Below are 25303 nucleotides of genomic sequence, written 5' to 3'. Positions count from 1 at the left end.
CTCTGCATGAGATGACTCACATGCCGTGACATCTGGTTAGTGTTGGATACATTGTTCGGGGCAGCGCAGTGACTTAACACTACGCATAATGGAAGGAAAAAGGAAAAAGAGAAAGCCATGGAATAAAATACTTTATTATAATATTAGGCCTCGGTTCTCCATTAATGTTTTTCCTCTATTAACAATGGGACACCACACTGCCAGCACAGGGGACAACTGTGAACTTCCACGACAACTTTCCCCCTCTGGTAAGGAGAAGTGGTAAGAAAGGTCAGGAGTAAGAGATGGAAAACATTAGAATCTGGGCAGAAAGTGAGCTGAAACTAGTTTCTGCTGTTGTAGTTTCTAAAAGTGTAAGTGATCTGAGACACATTCCTAGAGAGACGCATTAAATCACGTCTTCCTTTTTTCAAATATCCAAAACTGACTGTGTTGTCTCCTGTCTGCACATGTTCCACTTTTACAGACATAATAGCTTGTTCTTGGACTAAACAGGGAAACAGTGTGAAGCTGGTGAAGATAGTGTCAGGTCTGGTTCAAATGAAGGAGGAAAAAAAACAATAGCACTGACTGTGCATGGAAATGAGCTTGAGACGGATCCAAAGCAAAATAATCTGCAATGAATTTATCCTCTCATCCCTCATTACTGCATCCCCCCATGGCTTCATCTGGGAGAGACACTGGTAGAGAGAGGCTGCTGAGGAGACCCACCTCCCTCTTCTCCAAGCATTGCCTCAGGAATGCTTTTCTTCTGGCCCCCTTAGCCCCATGTGTAGACGCCCTCTCTGCAGGGTGTGTTTTGCATGTAAAGCAGGCTGCAGATGCTGTCCGCAAAAGCGACCAGGAGGGACAAGGGGGACCAGGACACAAGGAGGCCCCACTGCCATGCCACCCGCCTGGCCTCGCCTCGCTTTGCTGCCACCCCCTCCGCAGCTCCCCTCCCACAACACCTCTCATTACTTCACCCCTTAGACAGTCCCCCTTTCCATCCCCGGTTCGACATGCCACCCCTCCATCACCCCATCCCCTCCACCCGCCCCCTCGACCATCCCTCTGCCACCCTCCTAGCACACGCAGTTGTGTGTCTCCTGGGAAACAAGCTCGAGTTGGTGTATAAAGGCACGCCGAGCTCAGACAGACACACACACATACATACACCATACCACTTCAGTGGAGTGAAAGACCTGAGAAACGGCATTTGGACACAGAGAGAGAGAAAGAAAGGGAGAGAGGAGGGAGAAAGAGAGTGATCACCTCTAATAAAATGGCTCTTTACAATCCTGTTATGCATATTCGGCTTGACATGACTACATTCAGGGGAAATAATTAACAAGTGTATGGCGTACATTAATATTGCATTTGACAGCAGACAGGTGGCTGGCTGGGAGCAGATGTTAGGAGGCAGACTGGAGAGAGAGACTGAATGAGCGGGAGATGGAAAATTATTACAAGGTTCTGAACTATAAACACAACTTGTATGTAATCAATGGAGTTTAACAGACTTTGTGATTTGAATGGAAACAGTCAATTAATTTTATAGAGTGACTTACAATAAATCTATTGCTGAAGTTTTTGATAAAATTATTAGTCATAAATCCAGAAGGATTAGAAAACAGCCCCTGTTCCAGATTCGAAAATGTGGGAATTTGGTGTTTTTCTCTTTTTATATGATTTTAAAATGAGTAACTTAACTGGGTTTGGACCGTTGGTTGGACAAAACAAGCAATCTGAAACTTTCATCTTGGGCTCTGGTTGATTTATTTATTTATATTTTTTATTAAATAATTGAACAATTCATCTAAAATAACCACGAGTAAGTTCATATTCAAAAAATGCTAGTTGCAGCTCTTTATCTCTGTATGATAAACAGTATATCTTACATGACGTACACTAAAGCATCCATCACATTATTCATCCCTCCAGCTCCTCTGTCTGCTGCACACAAAGCACCACAGTGTGGCCAGTCAGGGTGGGTGCAACTGGGATGACATAATGGTGTTTTCCATCCAACCGCTCCACTCCCAGGATCTTTACTGTGCTGAACAAGGTGTGGTGGTGGTGTGTGTGTGTGTGTGTGTGTGTGTGTGTGTGTGTGTGTGTGTGTGTGTGTGTGTGGAGTGTGGTAGGGTGAATAATTGTAGTGACACACTGGTACATTCGGATAATGACCTTTTTGTCACTTTACAGTACACACACATCAATAGGTCCTTGCATGTACGGCCATTGATGCCAAAGAGCACCTTTGCGGCGCCTTGCGATGCTTATGTAATCCACAAGCCTGCTTTATTCTCTTCTGTTTGACAAGGAGTTACTGCTTCACAAAGTGACAGACAGTATGGTCGAGATCGGGCTGACTGGGATGTTGGTTTCTCTTTTGTGTTGCTGTGTGGTTATACTAAGAAATGCCGTGCAACAATTCAGCAAGCTCGTGTGAAAGCTTCACGTTGTGTGTCGTGTGAGGGCTTGAATGAAGTCACATTAATCAGGTACCTGACTTAACCTGTAGCCATTCATAGAGCCTATGTGCAAAGCAACACCTGACCTACTGGATTGACAGGAAAACTTCACCACAATATGTCAGTTACTCACCCTATGTTACATTGAATTCAGATAGAAAACTTTATTTTCCTCACATCCCTGTACACAGTGAACGAAAAATCCAAAAACAGAAAAAAATCTAAATGTATATAGGTTGATCACGTTAAACAAAAGCAAAACTAGGTTATATCAAAACATCCATTTACAAACTCACACAATTCGTGCAGTATAATCTGAATCTCATTTTTCTAGTTGTACACTAAGTACTTCCCAAACACATGCATTTTCTATAAAACACTATTTAAAATACTTCCATTATGCCCTGACAAGTCCTCAGCTGCACTTTTTATGAGCAAGTGTTTCAAATAGTAAGGTTTTAGCAAATATACATGTCTTTGGGAGGCATACAGCATACACCTGAATAAATGACAGTAGAATATACTGTACCTTAATATAGTTTTGCTGCTATTGAACACTGTCCCCCATAACTTAAAGGAGCTATATGTAAGAAATCTAAAGCAAATAGTCGTAAAATCCTCCTAATATGTCACAGAGACTAAGGAATAATGTTCATATAACATACTGATCTCACCAACAACAACAGTACGGCCAGAATATTTGCATTTAAAAAAATATTTTACGGTCCGCAAATCATGTTTATGTTTTGAATTTGTGTTTTGGCCTGTTGCGCCACCCACCGCCGTCTACCAGTCACACAGTCAGTAGAGTCTCAGCATCAGTTACAGTTACGACTGAGCTACAGCAGCACAGCAAGCAGCATTAGCAGTGTCCCAGTACATAGCATTAGCAGCCGGGTCCTCCTCAGCTGTATCCCGGCAGCAGCGTTAGCAGCAGAGAAGCCGGACTTGCTTGAACGGTCCGCTGGAAAACCGAAGATCAAGGACGCGGCGACACGGCCCTGCCACGGCAGCCGCCCGTGGGCAAACAAATCAGTCTCCAGCGTGCTGCTGTCTAGCAACCTCGAATCTGTAGGGGAGGGGGGGGGGCGGACACGACTTGCGGCAGTATTTTGAATTTGAGTGCAGTAACCGTTTTGGCCACATTCTTACATCAGCGCCTTTAAGTTCATTAAGAACCTTTCTTTTTCCCAAATTCGATGTAACACGGGGTGAATAATTGATATACAGATGCTCATTTGGGAGGTGAAGTATTCTCTTAAAGAGATTTAAGGCCTTGTGAACATCATCCTATGTGGCTTTAGTTTTTAAAAACACAAAAAGGAACCACCAAATAACAAGTAAACATTCATTTCCTCGGGTGAAGTCTGGAAGTGAGGGAGGGTTGATGCCTCAATTGTGTGAAACTGAGACGGATATATGGCAAGAACACCCTCCCTGTTTCCCCTAAAGCTGCACCCGTCCGCCTAAGCTTTTTACTCTACAATACAATGTACATTTTGCTCTTTCTGTACTGAAATGCAGTAATGGAGTCTGTAGCTCATGGGGTCTGCAGATAAGACTAGGCTCTATGACACTGTATTGGATCTTAAGAATGAGCATCACCATTTTTCGTAAAAATATTCAAAGGCAACGTTGTAGTACTTGACATCAATCTTGGTCTCAAGTCCACTCTCAAGACTATATTTTGAAGGTCTCAGTCTCCTCTCACACTCTACCACATTTTTACTTGATCTTGTCTTAGACTCAGAGAAAGAGCTGTAGGAATTTATTTCAAGATGGGTCAAGACCACAACTGAAGGGATATCACTAAATTGCCTGTACAAAAAGGAGTGTTAAATAACAATGGTTTCGTTGATTTCAGCTCCTTAGTGTTGGTTTGTACTACTAGTGCTCATAGAAAAAAAAGAAAAATCCCACACATAAAATTCACCTCTGCAATGCCTTTTTGATTATTTTATTATCAAGACATTTCTCATTGCTGAATGAAGGTGAATGAAGAGGTGTTTTCACTTGTTTTCTGTGGGTGTTTATATGGGAATGTGGATCCTTCTTTGCATGTTCCGCATCTGATTGTAAGTGTGTCGTGCAGGTCTCTCACACTGGTCTGGTCTTGGTCTCAACTTGGTCTTGTCCTGTGTTGGACCTGGTCTCAGCCTCTCAATGTCTTGGTCATGACTTGGTCTCGATTTAGGTGGTCTTAACTACAACACTGCTCAAAGGTATTCCCCTTGTTAAAATGCAGAGTTCACATCAAATCAGTAACTCCCCTTTTCTAAGTCTAAACACTGCAATTTCTCACTGCATCTACTTGTGTTGTCTACAGTTGCTGTTTGACTCTGCAGCTAAGGGGCCCACAGAAAACACATGGGTCAGGAGGCAGGAACTTAGGGAGTCTCCATGCTTTGCTCCAGCATTTGGAACCACTCTCAACCTATCACAAATTCCTCTTTCTTGGCAGCTACACAGTTTTCCCTCTCTCTCCCTTTCCTCTTTTCATCAACGCTGGCAGTAGAACTGTAGTCCACATTCTGCACTAATTAACAACCTTCGGTAGAAGACCACCAAACTGGTGAACTGGCACACTCGAAGCACGCTTACACTAAGACTCTCTTTCACTCGCTTTTTATCTTTCTTCATTATCTGTCCATCCCTAAAGATTCTGTTGTGTTGAAGGTTGTGATGCATTACTCAACCCAACTTTCAAGCTAAGACGGAGCTCCATGTAAAGTTGAGACCACACACACGTGCACTCTCTCAGACACACATAGTGAAAATGATATATGCCCTTGCCATTGACCCTGCTACTAACTCTTGCATGGCAGCTAGCCTTGCAGTGAAAGCTTGCTGTATGTTATCAGAGTATCTGAATAAACAACTGCAACATCAACATGGGCCAAGTTGGCAGCTCTCTTTCTGTGACTTACAGAAAACAGTAAACAATACTTGTTCTCATGTGCTTGTAAAAGACTCTTTCATTTTTACGCATGGACTGTGTTAGTACTTCTACCTTAAAGGGATAGTGTGCCCAAAAATGAAAATTCAGCCATTATCTACTCACCCATATATGAGTTTACCAGTGCATTCAGAAATAGAACTTTTAGTATCATCAAAAATACAGACGCTCGTCTTTCTATTAAACTGATAAAGATATTCTGTATTGAGGATGTATTATGTGTAGTGCACATCACATGTTACCAGGGGTCAGTTTCTGCTGGTGGAACAGGCAGCTTAGCTGAGAAAGACACTGACTGCAAGTGGTAGGGATAATGTTACAGGACTAGTTAACGGCCGCCATGGCAAAGAGAGACTGCAGGAAAAAAACAGCATATTTTCACACATCTATAGTTAAAGGTGGTGATTGTTGGAACAATGGAAAGACTAACTAAGACGTTCTTTGGCAAGTTTTGTTTTGTTTCTGCTGATTTTGTGTGTCTGAGGATGAGTTAACGAGGCAACTAAGCTAATTTTAGTTTGTTGTAGGAGAGAAAATTTAATTCAGATGGTGTATGGTTGCCACTCAGGGGTTGGGTTGTGAGGTTTGTGGTGGGGGGCGCCACACACAAATATTGTAATAAACCGTATACCTCAATGAACTGTCAGGATGGAATGAAAGTAGGAAAAGATAGATACTGCCTAAGCCTGTTAACAACACATCTGACTTCCAGGTGTCATTAAGCGTCCAAAATCATCACATAGACATGAACATGGTGTTGTCCCTGTATGTGACGCACATGGGTGTTACCATGGCAATATGTTTCAGGACATGGTGAGAATAATTAGGATAGTTGTTTTGACTTTGCAATGGGCACCATGCTTGGTACAAATGAGAGAAGAACTGGAGTGAGTGTGTTGTCTTTGCTGTTTTGCTGATTGAGGATTAACAAATAGGAAAGATGTGTTTTCCATCACACACCATTGTCTTTTGCTCCATGAAAACTAGCAAAGGAATGTTCAAAAAAGCCAACACACACACACATACACACGGGAGCTTATACACTGGAATGCACACAAACACACACACACAAATAATCTGTGTCAAAAACCTCAAGTTGCCGGTCTAGAGCATCAATCGAGTCTCTGTTCGTTCTCCTCACCCTCCTAGTCTCCACTGCCATCTTCAACCACCAACATCCTCGCCACATAATTTGTCATAGAGCGGCACAACCTAAAACCAGACAAGCAGCCTTCAAAGCGCACTTAAATTAAAATCAGGTACACGTTCTCCTTCGATAATACAGTACACTGAACAGTCTGGGTCGAGCTGGTTTCCATTCTTAGTCTTCCCTTGGGAAAGTTACTGAATAAGGGGGCAGAGTGGGAAGGTCACAGGCTGCCTCAGACTCTTGTCATGAAGTAAATTCTTAACATTTCTGAAATGCCTTGATTGCCAATGTTGCAAGCAAACAGTAGCTCACAAATACACAAAGTGCGTTAATCAGGGCCATAGTGTCATGAAACTGGGACAGAAGTTAGAGAAGTGGTCTTGTGACCAAAGGGGCAATGTAAGTTCAAATCCCCGGAGCAGCTGGAGAAATGTGTTTGGGGAAAGTGAATGACAAAACCTCCGGACAACTTCTGTCAATGCGCCCTTGAGCAAGACACTCAATTCCCAAATATACTGGTTAAGGAGCTGAGAGCTCAAAAGTAGGAGGCTGCTCAGCTTCAAGGTGTGTGGTGTTGCCTGCATATGAAACAGGGCATTGCCGGTAAAGACTTGAGTGTGTTATTTCAACTTTCCCTAGGTAAATAAGGCATATAAAACATCCCTGTGCTTTTGGAACCATCATGAAAAGTTCCAGACAAGGAAAGACAATTAGGACAATTGACAAAAGAGGAGAAACATTATGCAGTGACAAAAGAGGTTTTTACTGTCCACCTTCATCTGACAAACTCAACTATGGGTCAGAGCTTGACAAGATAGCCCAAACATATAAAACAAGAGGCGAGGGGTAAAGAATGAAGGAATGCTAAGTAGACAGTGAGTCCAAACGGACAGTTTGCCTTGTTTCCCAAAGAGATGCTCTGGCATGCCACTGATCACAGAAAGCCTTCCAGCGTTAAGTGATTCTGAATAGCAGCAAGGGGACAGTGAGAGGACAGAGCAACAAGATTGCTGGACCAGAGCGGGTGAACAGTGCTGGCAGGGCCAACACATTGTTCTGGGAGCTGAGCAGGAGGCTATCACGGCCCCGGCCAACCGCTAGCCACGTGCTCCTCACCGCGGCCCGCATGAATTATTACATTTCATTCTGTTATCTTTCATCATGGTTCATTACGGACAGACAATTGAGCTTGAAGAGAAGCACCACGCTCAGGGGTCCCCCCAGATGCCCTCAGAAAAAGAGAGAGTGAGGGAGAGAGAGAGAGAGAGAGTGAGAGAGAGAGAGAATCCCTGCACTCTCCACTGAAAAGGACGGAGGAGGATGGACAAAAACACATTGTCCGTGGATTTAAAAAGGAGGCTTATGGCTGCTATGAAAAAAGAAATGTGCTTTTAGAAGGAGAGAAGAATGAATCTGCCTGCTGATGCACGCTCAATGAGATGTACGCTAGCGGAGCCATAGAAAAGAAGCGAGAATTGAAAGGGATGGAATCTGAGGCAAATGACACTCGAGTGTTTTGAAAATAACTGACAGCTGCACAATAGGACACCAAAACAGACTGCAATCTGCCCATAGATACATGAAAAGACAGGGGCTTGAATAGAAGTGCGACCAAATACATACAGAGATACTGTCCATTCATAGCAAAAGTGACTAAATAGACAGCCGTGAAAATGGACATGAAAGGTGAGGTTTTGCTCTGATAAATGAACCAAACAAAGAGATAACTACAAAGAATTCCTGAAACAATTAGGCTTTCTCATTTTAAGTACGAGTGCCACAAGTTTAGGCCTTGAGAAATATTACTTGCCACAGAATCACACTTGTTATGCATACAAAAACATACAGATTCACACAGACACAACAGCACAAATGCCACTAAATCATTTGTGTTCAGTAGGGGACATTAGTGGTGTTAGACCCAATCACAGCTGATTACAAACCTGTCTGAATCAGTGATGTATCCCACAATGAATGAGCCATAACCATCCAGAAGAAATGCATGTGTAGTGGTATAATCACAGTGTCTCTTCTCATGAAGCGTTGTCATTAGTGTCTGTATGCATGTGTGTGCGTGTTCCTAATTCATTTGTGTGTGTGTCCAGAGAGGTGAGTATCAGAACACACTCCTCTTGTCACTCGCTGTTCGCTGCATAACACAGACATTTTCCATTCTGTCAGAGCAAGCAACGAGCACACTGGCTCCTTCTAAACTCAGCCGCCACTTCATTAAATGACTTCAGACTCTTGGCAGAGTCAGTGGGAAAAGTCTATATTAACTGTGTGTGAGATCCACGGGGTGACCAACAAAGGCCATAGTTGTTCCTCTATGCTGGGTGCTGCTCGGGGGAATTCTGGGGCCTATCGGGGTACCCCTCCACTAGGCCCTCTGCCCCACTTGTGTCTCACACATGCTCTTGCATCTTCTCTCTCTCAGACCTCACATACATACATGCAGACACAAATAAACACACAAGGACGCACACTAGAGTCACATAAAGCTTTGCTGACTTTTGCCCTACTTTCCAGGAAATGGTGTTGCAACTATGAGTTACTGTAATTCAGCAAATATAAGGCCAGAGCCAGCTACAGTGGAGAATAAGGTGCATGTGTGTGTGTTGGTGGGGCACAGTTTTGACATCATTATGCAGGATTGATCGCATTACACAGGATAAGGACAAGTTATGGGTTGCATGGGGGAGTGAGCTGAGGGGGACTGTATGTGTTTAGACTGGAGAATGGAGAGAAGGGTAAGGGTTGATGTCTCTTCTCACAGTCCAACGCGATGGCTGGCTCGTTTGTTTACAGGAGGTTCAGATGGAGAGAGGCAGCTTGATGGTACCTAATGGCCAGGAGGAGAAGCTGGCGGCTGAATCAAAGCATTTACTGTTGCTCAGCCAGGTCAAAGTGCTGGGTCATTTGGGAGCAGATGGGCAGAACAGCCAGTGGTTCAGCCACCATAGTATTCAGGACTTGTGTATTTTGTAATGTAAAGTGAGGAGAAAAGATTTCTAAGTAAAAAAATTCCACCAATTCATGTAGCAGTTTGTTCCAAAGCAGGAAGCCAGAGCACAGGGGCTCTAGTGCGGCAAAAACTGGGACTGTCCGTTGACACAAAGCAACAATAACTGTATAAAGGGGATCCCAATCCCAAGCATTGATCGCCAGCACACCGACTGGCACACACAGTTGTCTATCATGACATCAATCCCCCTATTTAACTAATTATTACCAACCTTATCAGAAAAATGAACACTTGAACAAACATCAGCGTGATAAGAACTACGTTAAGTGACAGAAACCATCTTTGGGAAAATTGATTTGATGTATAGATCTTGTAGTTTGGCCAATGGCCCGTTCACTGACATAGAGTTGGCAGGGTTTATGACTTATACTAGAGCCACCAGGGGGCGATCCAGATGTTTTGGCTTCACTTTTGCTTTTGGCTTCTTTTTACATAGTCTATGACACAAAGTAGGAAGTTGACTGTGGTATCATTGGACATTTTTTTTAAAGGAGAACTATGGTTTATAACAACTTTTGTAGCTTTGGTCATTGTTTCTATCAGCTATGATAACACTGTACTCAATTCCTGGGATCATGGAAAGAGGCAACATCACTAAATCTAGGTCCAACAAAGCAAGAACATAATTATTAGTTTTTTATACAAGCAGTTAACAATCATAGAAGAAGTAAACAAGCCAAAGCAAAAATAAATTGTGTGCATATTACATAGGAATGACCAGTTACATGGCATGTTACCAAAGTCAATAAATAAAACACACAATGCAATGAGTAGTATAACAAACAAGAGCTCAAGCAATCCTATATATATATCAATATAAATAACTCTTCAGTATCGGATAAGGTCACTCTTTAATATACATATTGCTGTTTGCCTACAAAAGCCAGTATTTGCCATGCTTTGAATCTAGATCAGACCTATATCAGTTTGAACCACACCAGAACCACATCATATCACTCAAATTTAATTGCAATCTTTACATCAAGTCACTTTAATTTCAATGGCAGCTCACTGGAGGAAAGATGCAGTGATGACAGAAATTCCAGCTGTTCTAGAGAGACACAGTAGAGCAGAAGTCAAATAGGGAGTGTCCAGAGAGACACAGATGAACACTGAAGTATTTAGGTGAAGAATCCTTGTTTAACCACAAAACATTATTACAGCCTCATCCGCAGTTTCACACCCGATGACAAACAGGAAGACAGATGCCAATAAAGATCCAGACTATTACCAGTATTACAATATTTCTTTTTCTGATGCTAATAAAACAAACACATACATACACTCATGGGCTCATGCACACAGAAAAGCTCAAGCTTCTAATGACCCACCAGATGTACTGAGATAGGTGCAAGGCACAGCAGGCAAAAGGACACCACAGCTGTATGGTCAATCAGTCAGATTGACTTGATATGCCAGTTCTAGTACTGGCTAACTTCTGTGGTGACCTTTACCCAATCTGGTGGATTTATTTGTTCTAATTAAGCAAGTTAGGACCACATGCCTTCATAAATTAAGTCATTCATCTTGATGTGACAAGTTGGAGGAGTAGAGGCCAATTACTCCCAGGAAAAAGAGTAATTTCTTCAATACCAGGAGGTGAAGAGTCTATCAGAGAGGGTTAATGTTTCAGGGCTTGTGCATATGCATAGTAATGCACGTAAAATTTAAGCAGCGCATGTAATTCTCAGCTCTATATGCACCAGTGCATGTAAACTGCCAGACTCACATATTAATCATGACACTCATGCAATTTATACCTGCTCACATACTCTTATGCCACACGCAATGAAAAACAAAGTTATAATGTTGCAGCACGTTGCAGTGTACTTGGAGTGGCCAAAAAGGACAAAGAAAGACTCCTTTGACAGCAAAAATGTATTGCACATCATATTTTAATTAGATAAAACCGTGTCCATATTAGGTTTACTGAGAGGCGCAATGGATTTCTGCTTAAAATGTTCCTATGAAAAGTAAAATTTGGAGGGGTTTCACTGCATATTACTGTACAGGGAAAACTAAGCTCAAATAATAACGTAACACATTGACAATGTCGTCGTTTTTAAACTTTTATAAATTAAATGAATAAATGTTTACCTTCAAAGATTTGCATTTTTTTAATAAAAGCCTGTTCAAGGTAACACTAACCAAGACCTTGTAATGTCTGAAGTTGTTTAACGGTACAGTTTTTGAGGAAAATGAAAGGGGAAGTCAGCTCATTAGCTCATATTTGTTGGATTTCTTTTGAGAAGGACAAATACACCACATGGTGCAGAAAAAACGCATGCATTTTTTTAAAAGCTACATGTACAAAGAAAAAGGTACCTCAAGCCCTGCATGTGCATACAGTATATGTCTCATATTCCAGTGTTGCCAGTTGTCACCATCCATGCCAATGCACAGTAGTGGTGCACAATAAAGACTGCGCTATACAATAAATTAGGTCCTGTGCCTATGGTAGTCTTGCGCTATCCTGTGGAGTGTTAACACCAATTAACCAGGACACATTTGTGCATATGGTGCTAGACACATGTGCCCACCTACACATACAAAACACGCAGCTTTAAGGAAAAGTTACATGTCTGTCCAACTAAACACAGCTTACAGCATGGCCCCTAGGTTGAAAACAGTCCACAGTGTCTAGATCAACAGGGGCTGGAGTCAGCAGGGGCTCAGAGGTGGACTGATGCAGCCCAGCAAGCGGTCTCCTCCGCCAGCCCTGACAAACACAGTTAGCTGGGGAACCGTGATTGTTTCTCCTCCTGTAATCTCACTCACTGGAACCTCTGTGCATATACAGTGTAGTGATGAGAGTGTGTATGTGTATTTATGTGAGCACTTCAGAGGGAGCGTGGGTGTGTACTGTACAGTTTGTAAGTTTATGTGTGAGTGTGTGTGCACTGCAGATCTGAAGCTGGAGCACGACTGAGGATACAAGGATGCGTACAAGCACAACAGCAAAACTCCCCCGCACAGTCGTATTCATTCATAACTTTTCATCTTCCTCAAACCAAAGCCCTGAGGTTCCTTCACGTGTTCATTATCTGCCACACGCCAGCACAACATGTGACAATACAATTTGGTCTAGAGTTCATCCTCCATGTTGCCAACACCACACAAAGCTCACCTTTCACTGGAAACTCTTCATTAAGGGAAGTTTACTTTCAATTAAAATACACCACAAAAACGTGCGCGCACACAGCCACTAACCCTTAAATGACTCCCAAGCATCCTGAGCCATCCACCACATTACACAGGGAGATTCAGAGCACAAAATGAAGGAATAACACCAGGCAACAATATGGCTCAGTTCTTATCACCATGGGGTTTCGCTCAGAGAAATGTTTGGAGTTTCAAAATACTCCATTGGTCCTACAGTATAAGAGCATTCTGAATAGGGCTCTCTGTCTCTAATTGGCCTCTTTTACCTTTTTATCAGAGTCGGTTTCTGTCTCTCTCTCTGTCGAGCTCTGTGTGTCTCTTGCAACACACACACAAGGCATGCACATACAAAAACACATACCCACGCACACTACATTCTCATGCAATCCACATCCATCCTCTCTGCGGAACGCACTCTAGATTGGTTTTGCTTCTAGTATAAACTTCCAAGTTGAGGTCAGACGTTGGGGTCACAGGGGCCTACAGAGGGCCATGAAGCTTGACTTCAAAGAGAGACAGACATGAGCAGGGAAGCCGGCTTGTTAGTGCTTTCTCTGCCCTTGTTACACCTCTCCCATCCCCGACATGTCTGTGTCCTATTGTTAATGCTAGACAGTCAAGGCTGTGTTGGCTGGCTGTGGCATTCAAAATGTCTGACTTTCCTTGGATCCTGCACAAACCAGTGTTTTGAATCATGCAATGACATAAAATAAAAAAGCATATTTACCTTCTCTGATTGGTTGTCAGTATTCATTTGACTCTAAACATCACTTGGTAACTCAGGAATCAAATCTATGCTGTGACAGTGTGAGGCTTTTTCTGGACTGTCAGGGACCTCTATGATTTTTATTGATTTTGTGTAGAGAGGTGTGGTTTGAAATCCACTAACAGGCACAGTAAGGACTAGTTTAACTGCCTCAATTATTGATTCGGGCTGGGTATAGAGCTTTCAATACACAATACTGTTATAGACCAAAATGTGGTCGTAGCACTGAGCATCAAAAACCCCCAAGCACTGACATCTAGCATCAGATTCATAATCTTGTTTATCAATCAATCACTTACAACTCCAGTGAAATGTGATTGCATCAGGTCCTTTAGCTTGTGCACTGTTTTTAGCACTTTTTTTGCTTCTTCTTACATTGTTGGCTGCTGCTTTATAACTCTCCATGTTTCCGGATGGTTCTGCTAATCCATGGTTTTTGGGTGCGGAATGATTTAACTGTCCACCTAATGGATGCAGTGATCCACTGCAGGGACAGGACAACACCTCTTATTTCCACTGTCACACCAGTCCTTATTCACCGCAAAGCACACACGCCTCCTCTCCTTTTCTCACCACAGCCCTCTACTCTATCACATCAGCATATACAAAAAAGAGTTACCTAGGTGAATGGCGCTGTGGGATTTTAGTAATCAAAGGATGTTCCAGTTCCTGATATCCTGCTGGGAACTGATGTGACACGGAGGTCGTCCAGTTTATTTCCAACGTCTGTACAATGACTAGCAGGACACTACTTCAGTTGCATTCTTCACTTTTTTCTCGATGTTTACTGATGTTTACATTTGTGAACCTTGACCTGGCTAGCTCGCAGCTTTTTTGCAGCAGTCGGCAGGAGGTCATTTCCTCATACAGATGAGTGATACGCAGCCACATGCGACCACCGTCCAAAGCCAACCACAAAAAGCACCACCAAGACTTCCAAAATAAACACAAGAGCCTAAATTTGGCACAAATTTCACAGAGCTGCCAAAGGCAACTGAAATCGTCTGCACAACTGTCACACTCTTGCCCATATCCTTCAAAAATGGTTAAGAATTAATTTTTATTAATACTATATATCTTATTAGTTTAAGTATTAATGCTTTGATTAGATTGATAAGGAATGAAATCACATTTTGCAAATTTTAGACTGCACTTTTTAGCAAACTTCTTCAATGGCTACTTGTTAGACAACATTTGACATTCAAGACGGTAAAGTAGAATGAAGAAAAAAGTCTTTTCATATTGGATCTCAAATTCAGGTATTCTATCAGTATATTACCAGTCCTAAAACTGATCTTTTGTTGCAGTATGTATTGCCTTTTGAACAAAAAAACAAACAAACTCTCTTTTGTTAAGTCATATAACTGAAGTTGACTGAAGCTCTCATCACATATAACCATGTCACATTGAGGTAATGTCCCTTACAGAGTACCTCAAACCCTCAGTTTCTGATTTCATCAACATGACTTTTCTGCCCTCTAGTGGTTACATTTGAGAACGACACCTGTGTGTATAATCGATATTAAAGGGCAACACCACCCTTTTCTAGCAGTGATACATTTACATTTAAGAGCCTATGATAATTCCTCGTGTGATTCTCAATTATACCTTTATGAAAATACTGTTCAGTGATGTCTTTTTTCTTCATCACTGCCACAGCATTCTATTGTATCAGGGGAAAAATGCCATGTCAATATTTATTTAGAGCTACTTTCCATCAAGGTATGAAATAAATGGGTTCCCCTTGTCATACATTTTAACATTTTAAACTCTTTATACTATTATAACAGTAGACGTGTTTTTGCAGTCACATTTAGAAAGTCATATCTAAATCACTCATTCTATTAACTTACACTAAAGCTGATTTAACCAAAAACACAAACCATATTACTTCCCCTTTGTATAATAATAATAATAATAATAATAATAATAATAACAATAGTACAATCTAATTTCTGATAAATGGTAATGATCAGTGTTTTTAATAACATGATAACTTTCTCAGCTAATTTGCACAAAATGATCGCGCCACTTTAGAATTAGGTAACTAGAATGATGTTCAAGCTCTTAAAACCAACCATTACAAGTGGAATCACAAATCACACTACTTTTGGAAATCAGTGCTTATGCATTAGGTTGATACAACATTGTTGTGTTGATAGCCAGACAGATGTGTGTCTACTCTAAGTTCTTAAATATGCATCGCTGATTCACCAAGAGGGAGCACTTCTTGGCAAATGAAGTTATACTCACATAATGATACCATAGATAGTCAATCATACTAGATGTTGATGGGATGGCTCATCTTGCACAACTTTTCCCTGACCACTAGAGGTCAGAGTTTTACCATCTATGAACTACACTCTGCATAGACACCATGAACACATTCATTACACTGTCTCAAATGGAGTCAACAAACATCTGAAAACAGCAGTCAAAACCCAAAGAGCTCAAAGGGAAGCTTAATCCAATACACTCTCTTCCGTAGTGAAATTCAAAGTCACCATTGTCCCAGGATTGCTTTTTTTTTTTTCAAAACAAATTAAACATTTACCAAAGAAATTCTTCCATCATAATACCAACAATACTTGTTTATAGAAAGAGCCTGAAACAAGAAACACTTTGGGAAACAAGTGTAATTTCCTCCCACATTGAATCTATCTCTCTTTATCCATCTTCATGTACCTGTGTGTATCGTTCGCAAGTAAGATAAGTTTACAACCCCCCCCCCCCCCCCAAAAAAAAAAGAAATCCGTTTCAGAGAAGTGGTACTGCCTACCAGTAAAAAAAAAAAAGTTTATCCGGCAGACTTCATGACATAACAAATATACATTTGGGAAATGCACTAACACCCTTTGACGTATGCACTCAGGGGAATTTTCAGTGCCACAACATTGCGGTATCAGCAGCTGACATACCTACCAGACAACAAGACACATCTTAAAACAGCTGTAATGTGTGACATACTGTACTGACTACCAAAAGCTACCTGCTTGTCAGTAACATCAGCCGCAAAAAAATAAAAAAAGTTTCTACTTCACTGATTACTTCATAAACACAACACGACAAGCCTCAGTGAGCAGGCAAAAGCACACACTGTACCACTTTTAATAATGCAAAGCTGTAAATTTCAGTAAACAAATACAATATGTAAAAATATAAAGCAAAAAAAAACTCAATGCATCAATGCGTCCGTTCTTTCGGTTGGCATTCGCCCAGTGAAAGAGGTACATATGCTAGCAAGTGAAGTTAGATATAAATTTAGGCACACTTAATGTATGTGAAATTGTTTGAAATTGCCTTTTTTTGCTTTAATGCATCAAATGTAAAAACAACTTCTGAACTGCATTATTAAAGCTTAGCATGCACACAAACTGTAGAATATGAATACACAAAAGGCTGGAATATAACATGCTGACAGTTCATTTGACACAGATGTTTTAATGTGAAACCCATGTAACTGCATTCCAGCAGTACTTAAGCTGGCATAATCAGCATTGCAAAGCCAGGATGTTCTTCCTGCAGAGCAGCTGCAAAATCTCAGAGTTGATCCTGGTCCAATTCTATAGTAGACACATCCGTACATACAATCTGACACTGCTCTGCCTCCTCCTCCTCTTCCTCCTCCTGCTGCTTCTGCTGCACTGAAAACATGCCAGCAGTCACCCACAGTGGCGATCCTTGACTCTTGGTGGCCCAGACAAAGAAGCCCATCAACCCTGAGGGTTGCACTAATGGTTACACCTAACATATGTATGGCAGTCACAGGTGGCTAGTTGTTTGTCCTCACTAAGGGGGTTTATAGATGTTATTTGATTCTTTGCCAATATTACCACCAAAATTAGCTAAAATTAGTTTTTTTTAAAACATGGAAAAACCCATTAAGAATGGGTGATAAACTGCTTTACCACTGCCAGTCGACTAGAGCCTTGTACACCGCTCTGCAGCAGATGAGTATGCCTCTTTTTTTTTTTTAAATACTGAGTCACGTTCAACACCATAAACAGGCCAGAAAACAGGTTAGTAAACAGTAGATGGCAGCATGATGGCCAATGAAAATATCAGGGTTGCTACTTCTTTTTTGATATCTTTCTTATTCAGTCTCTCTCTCTCAAACTAACTTCTCAGCCAACTAATATTGAACTATGTTCGAGCACTGCTTGGAAGGAGATGGATGGTATTTTGTGGCGACCTGTCATTAGATCGCACTAGCAGAGGGGTTAACATTAGGCCCGTTTCCACTGAAGACGTTCCTGGTACTGTTTGGGGGGCAGGAACTACTACAGGAACGTCCTCTCGCTCGGCCCTCTCAACCGCCGTGTCTCCACTGAGAGAGCGGAGTAGGAGGGAGGTTCCTGTAAAGTTACCCGGGTTCTGGATGTGACGTAATCGTTGCGCGACCATTTGGACCAGGGCGACATAGTGGCGTAGGGACGCTGTTAGCTGTTAGCCGATAGCAGTGTCTGTAATAACTCACTAAACTCACAAAGTGGCCCGTGAAAAAAATATTTTTTCCAGCGGATGTCTTAGTTACAACATGATTAAGCTAATAGGAGTAGTTTCATGTCGTTTCCGACAACGGGAGGCTTTTAACAGATGACGTCCTGATGTTAGCTTTGCTGCTGCTGTTAGCTGTCCCTGTCAGCTGATGCTTTCTAGACATCGTGATTTCACAAAACTGAATAAATACCACACATAGCAACACAAAACTGCTTTGCTAGCTCAACCATGTTGTAACTAAGGCATCCGCCGGAAAAAATATTTTTTTTCATGGACCGATTATTGAGTTTGTTTACATGGCAGTGGAAGCTATGAACGAGCTAACCCTCGTCTGCTGAGTTTCAAAAATGCCGGCTATTTTGTTGCTTTCTGTTGACGTCACATTCCGCCTTGAGTATATCCAATCAGCACCAAGTAACCCCCAAGCCCCAGCCAGGAGTTTTTTTCTGGGCCGTTCTGAGTACCTGTTCTGAGTACCTACTCCGAGGCAGGGACTTGTTTAGCCCCCGTAAAAGTTCCGGAACTCTGTCCTTCGGGGGTGGTTCCTGCGGTGGAGACACACACCAACGGCCCCACCCCATAAATTTACCCTGAAGTTCCTGCGGTGGAAACGGGCCTATTAGCACGTTCACTGGGGTGTCATACTTCCATCAATGCTGACTGAAGCTGATCATAGCTGGAGCTGATAAACACTCGTGACTACTGCAGAGTCATCCAACCCGGGAGTGAATGCTGAAGTAACCTTTCCCAAGAAATACAACAGCCAGATGTTAGCAGGTGTTAGTGTTTTTTTGGGCAATGGGAAAGGAGCTTATGAGTTGCCCCATGGGACCCCTTTTCCCACATTTTTTTAGGGGGCCCCAGACATTTGCCTGGTTTGTCTCTTCTGACATTGCACCCCTGATCATCCATTAGAGAACTGTTTCATTTTCAACCTTGTCTCTAAGTTCTTGTCATAGAACAGCACGTTTATTCATCATTGTCAGTGTATTTTGTACCTCACAGGCAGGGTCTGTGCACAACCCAACATCCTACACTAAGTGAGGCTGAGTAGCAAGAAAAAACTACAGCTTTAGTTTGGTTTGGCTGCCAAATTTCAAAATAAGTCCTAAGAAAAATAAGTCCTTCTTACTTGCCTCACTTGTTACAGGGTCTGGGCAATGAATAGAGCATTTCTACAAGATACTGACGATGAATACTGAAAAGTATAATGTTAGCTGTGGCAGTATAATGGTATTAAAGTTTAACAGGGTATATAGAAATCCTGACAATATGAATTTCAATACCGTCAAAAATACAGATGCTCATTTTCTATTAACCTTCTGAACTCTGCAATACAAATGGACCGCCAGTGCCTACATTGTTATGTTTGCTTATTGTCATGTCATTTCTAAAGGTATCCTTAAATGCTTCATATTCCTAAATGCAGTACAACTTAAGCTAAAAGGTTATGTAAGGCAATAAACCATTAAATGTGATAAAATATATGAAATTGTGTCCTTAAAAAAAACACAAAACTCTGACATGTCTTTTCATTAGATTTTCAAAAATGTATCCATTTAGGAAATATTTTTTTTTTTTTTTTAGATATGCTAATCTTTATGAGCAGAGTGGAAAGGCATTTTGATAAATTCACCATTCATTCCTCTAGTGCCACTGTGCAATTTCATGAATCATACTGATGTCATCGAGTGTACAACATGATGACACAAAAGACAGAGACCTTAGCTTTCTGCTGCAAAAAGAATGAATGGTCTACCTATTATGGTTTGTATGTTAGATTGCTATATATAAAGGATTATGCAAACAACAAACTCCAGCAACCATTATCGGGTAATACTGGGGTAATTATTGTAAAATACCATGTTTGCTCCGCATGTAAGGTAAAGCAAGGTAACATAAGGGCATGATGATGGGGAAGACAGAAGTCTTAGCTTTCTACTGAAAAAAAAGAATGTTCTAACTAGTATGGATCTTCTTCTAGATTGATTTAAAAGGGAACATGCAACAATCTTCCACAGCCGTTCACCGGCCGTCCATTCCATGGTTAAATTCATACAGAGATGCTGTATTGAGGATGTATTGTATGTTGTGCACATCACGGTCCACCAGGGGTCAGTCTCTATTGGTGGAACAACTGAGCTAAGACAGATGGCGACAGCGAGTGGTGGGGATAATGTTACAGGACTAGTGGACATCCAGTCAGCTACAGCAGACACACAGACGACAGGGAAATACTGAATATTTTCACATCTGACTCAGTGAGTTACGGGTTCATTTCAATCAAACCAGATAGAGATGCACTGATCCAGCTTTTTCAGTTTCGATACCAACCCCGATCCTGATGCTGTGGCTTTGAGTATCAGCTGATACCTGATACTGATCCGATACCATGGTTGACCTAAAAAGCTATATACCTTTACATGTAGAACAGAAAAGACTAGAGGCACCAGGCATTGATGACTACACAGTTCTTACCTAAGATTAAATGAAACAAGATGAACTATTTGTTTTTAACAAAAATAAACAATTGTGCAATAGCAGTTGAAATAGTGTGAAATACCTCCACACAGCAGATTCTCTCCTTCGCTCCATGATGTATGACGTAGCTTGCGTCACAATAGCTTCAAAGGGAAAGGATCGCCTCAGGTATAGGTTGCATTTTCCGATACCCAATCCATCTATTTTGATGATATCGGGGCCGATATTCGATCCAGATATCGGATCGGTGCATCCCTAAAACCAGAGCTGGTGATGGTTGAAACCGTAGACTAACTAACTAAACAACCAACAAGACTGACTAAGTTTTTGTTTTATTTTGCTTCTGTTGAGCTTGTATGAAGTGTGTTTTATGATGAGTTAACAAGGCAATTGGTCTTGCTTCAGTGAAACACAGAATACTATTACCATCATGCAGCGTATACCCCAGTGAAATGTCAGGAAGGTATATGAGAATATAGATAGCACCCACACCTACTGCAGCAGCATATAGGCATGTCATACTATAAGAGTTTCTACCACGGTTTATTCTTGTCACCAAATGAGGAACCACAAAATCATACAAATAACCTAACTGTTAAGCAACAACTGAGGTATGTCACTGATACTGCCGACTGCAGTACTTGTAAATTTAGTTGTCCTTTGCACTTCTGGTGTGGCAACCTGGTCACAAACACAACTGAAACTTTTGTGATAGTAAAAAGATGTTGACCGAATGAACAAACACTGTTCTCCTTTTTCCTCTATACATGAAGTCATGTTGTTCTTATTTCTTAACCACCTTTTCTTCACATGTACTTGGCACTATTCTGTGTTCCTGTTACATGAACAGCATCGAGCCAAAAAAAAAAAGTCAATCCTCATTCTCATCAAAACAGCGGCATCTTCTCAGCACAACTGCATTGTGCATTTAAAGCAATCAAACCACCAAAACACTGCGGTCTGTCTGTCATTGCCTTGTTTGTGTTTAGGAAGTGTGCCAGGAAATGATGACGTCAGTGTATTTCATGTGAGACAGTGACTCGGTTTGCTCTGAGATAAGCTAAACATGAAAACAAACAATTCTCATCTGCCTCCAAGGTGTCATCACTACTTAAGATAACTGACACGCAGGTTAAAGGTTTTGATTTTTATCTGAACTCCAACAGCAGTTAGAAAAAATCAATGTGCTCAGCATGCATGATCAGATCTATATATTATTTTTTGAAAAACACATGAGTTCAAGCTTCCTGCCAGCTAAGCTGTTGTTACAAGATTCAAAAACCACTATGGTTTATTTAAGTAGATGTGTGTTGGACCTATCAGTGACGTATGGGAAGTTTTCAGATGACGACCCGATGACAATGTGACTTGCTGTCACTCAAAACTCCAAAAATCTAAGTGAAACTAAGTACTATATAATGACCACAAAAAGCTAAGTGAGAACTGCAGGCCAGGTTTGTAACAGCAAAAGCACATTGACCATATGCATTTATTTTATTCTAGTTGCTTATTTCATAATTGTGGACTGACATTTTGCAGTTTACATCAGAGCAACAATAGAGGAATCTATGGGCCCTTACACACCAAGCTGACGGTCAGTCGGTGGTCAACGTTGCACTGTGTCCCGCATACAGACTACCGCCACCTGCTGGTATGGAGAGTTATCTTGAGTGTAGTCTCTATATACAGGCTCTACATTCAGTGACTGCAGAGTCTGTAGTCAAACCCCGGAGATCTTGCCTCCAGAGGAAGAGCGGAAGAGCCCTGGTTTCTGGTTGTAGGCTGTTTGCAGTTCGCGTGATATTGACCAATCACGTTTGAGCCAGCTGCAGTTGTTGCCAGGTTAAACGGTCCGTGTGGTGAACTAACGAGGCGGAACATAATTGGCGTCACTGCAAACTCTGAATCCATTGCAATGGTTCAGCATATTTACTTATAGGCCTATATAAACGGAAGTCGGAAACGAAAATTCGCCTCCTCCGCCCAAATCAAACCGGAATGCCAAAAAATCGGGGGTCTGCCCCCAGAGGCTGTATCACTGTCTGCCGAAAGTCAGACGCCGAATACAGCCGATGGGTTCCGAGAATGTCTTGAGTGCAACTTTTTGGCTGAGACACAGGAAATGCAAGGTGATGCAACAGTCAGCCATTGTCGCAACTAACTGTTTGGGATGTCTGGGCCTGAAAAAATCTGTGGAAAATGGTCACAGCATTTAACAATTGGAGACTACAGTGTTTCCACACATCGGCCTTAAGTATACAGACAGAAATAGTTAATGTGATATTTATGTTTTTGGTAACTGATAAATCATCAACATACCTTATTTAGCTATTTTTGAAAATCCTTTCTGTTTTTCTTTGCTTTCTATTGTATCCATTGATCTTAGAAATGTAACAATAGACGTTTAGAGGAAGCAGCTAAGTGAGAAAAATATCCTAACCACTCATTTTTCTCTTTAGATTTACTCAGTATGGGTATCACTGCAGTAAAAGCTCATAGTTTACATTTTAACCTCTCTGCCACAGTGTCAGTTAACATCCAAAACAATATCAAGAGGCCAAAAGCTGCCAGCAACAGAGCCAAAAATACCACTAAGTGTTTTATGGTCCAAGGACTCTTGGAGATGAGTATATACCACCCGTTAAGCTTTTACTCAAAGCTGTTTGTCTAATAGAGACAGTAGCAACTGCTGGAGCAGTGATACATTTCTTCAAAATAGAAACCCACAAACAAACAGTACGGTACAATCAAGATAAAGTAAACTGCGCAAACTGTCCAAACCACAAATGCACTCAAAAGAAATGCGTCACAGTTCTAGTGAAGTTACAGTGAAGAAACTCATGATTGCAAGTATAAAGTCACTCCCCCCCACCAACCGGGCCTGAGGCTCTGCCAGATTCAACGATTCAGTTTCTCAGTCAGTCTGACAGGAAACTTGCCCTCCCCCTTCTTCCTCAGCCCCTCCTTCAGCTGAGGTGGGCGTGCTGAGGAAACACAGAGCATGCAGATGTTGACGTTCCACAACGAAAGTTGTGCCCACATCCGTTCAGAATGGAGACTCTGTAGCCTATAGCAGGCTGCTCAGACGAACAGTAAAACAGCAGGCAGCAAAACAGGCACATCCACAGCGCAGTACACGTTCAGCACCACTGGAGCTCAGAGACAAGAACTGGGATGGTTTATTTAGACTAGACAGAAACTTAAAATCAGTGAATGTGTGGGTGAGTGACTCCGTGAGTTTGTGAGTGGGTGAGACACAGAGAGAGGAAGAGAGAGAGAGAGAGATTACAGGGAATGTACTTGTTAATCTGAAATTTAGAACCACAGCTTCCACTGACTGACTGAATGCTTTGCAATTGTTTTATACATCATGAGGAGCTTTTGAAACATAATTGAACGCTTTAACATGAACTCTTTCTCCTGTCAGTGTCTACCTGCTGAGTCAGTAGATTGTCACATTTCCTTGTCTTACACTTAAAGCAATTCTTGATACCTACACTTATCACCACGCTGACACATTTAGAGGCTGCTCGGCTGCTTAATAACAGCTCTGTCGAACTCAGTCAGTGGGCAAATGCTGAGTGATTTTCAATGAACTCGGCTCCATCATTAGCCTGCTCATTGAAATTATTCACAAAATCAGTCAAAGGTGTGTTAAGTTTAAACCACCAAGTCTCTATACACTCTCTCTATACACCTCAATCACACAATCTCCTCCAGGTAAAATAGATAAATAAATAAATAAATAAATAGAGGCACAAGTGAAAGGGAAACTTCACTTCTTTTTGGCACTATCACTCCCACTGAGGTGGGGACATCACAACTCCCTTCAAACTCTATGTAAAGTCTCATCTGCAGATAAACTGTTTTCAACACGCCTGCCAAACAGGCTATTCAATCTTTCAGTGGTGTAACAGCCAAACTTCAAGCAAAGCACACAGTAATAGTGTAACAGAGATTTATGGAGTGTGTCGGTAAACGGGAATTTAACGTTTTACTGTAAAGTGGCGACGTCACTCGGTGCTGAGGCATCCTCTAACCTTATGTTATAAGAAAGCTTTAAGTGTAGCGTCACATATTATTTTTAGTTTTATGAAAATAATAAAAAATAAACTCTCCACATTTTTCCTATTCACTCGAGAAGGTACGTGACAGATGTTTTGCACGAGCGCCACTACTACTACTACGAGTCACGAGAACACACATACAAACCCTCGGCGCGCGCGCGCACACAGCGTACAAACACAAGTTGAAAAACAGCGAACACACACAACTTTGTCTCACCTGTTTTGGCACGTTGGGCTCACCTGGCTGCGGCACCGTCGCGCATTTCCCTAGTAAATACAGCAAAAGAGCTTTAAAACAGCGTGAGAGTTGTTTACAAAGTTTCACCGTGAACTCCGATTGGTCTGAGCGAAGTGTAGTCGACGCCCCAAACCTCGGTCACTGGGCCGAGTCTCAAACGGTGTTTCCTGGTCTCGCTGCCTTCCCACAGGCAGTAAACACGGTGAAGGAGGCGAGCTGCTGCACGTCAACGGTAAAATGTAAGATGAGTGATCTTGTGGTTTGTTTTCCTCCGCGTATACAGGATAAACTTACCCGTCCAGCTGCACACAGACACTCACGAGGAAGGCAAAATATGATCTATGATAACTGTCAGCAGGGGCGCGTTCAATGCCTTGGCACCCACGTCTCCATAATAATAATGATAAAAATAATAATAATAATGATAACACAATTCTCAAGGCACCCATAGTATACACAAAAAGAAAGAAACTTTAGTGCCTATCTTGCTCAGTTTATAAAA

General features: G+C 41.7%; 1 protein-coding gene across 1 annotated transcript in view; it reads right to left on the bottom strand.

Moving 5' to 3' along the window:
- Positions 1-24906, bottom strand: part of ccnd2a (cyclin D2, a) — a 182416-nt gene extending 157510 nt beyond the window's left edge. Inside the window, exon 1 of the mRNA XM_078168113.1 lies at positions 24781-24906. The gene's annotated coding sequence lies outside the window, so the exon portion shown is untranslated. The remainder of the gene's footprint in view (positions 1-24780) is intronic.
- Positions 24907-25303: the final 397 nt, after the last annotated feature.

This window comes from Epinephelus lanceolatus, chromosome 5, assembly GCF_041903045.1.
Source record: "Epinephelus lanceolatus isolate andai-2023 chromosome 5, ASM4190304v1, whole genome shotgun sequence".
NCBI classification, from domain to species: Eukaryota; Metazoa; Chordata; class Actinopteri; order Perciformes; family Serranidae; genus Epinephelus; species Epinephelus lanceolatus.
Note: the sequence above shows the minus strand (reverse complement) of the source record. Positions and strands in the feature narration are given on the sequence as shown.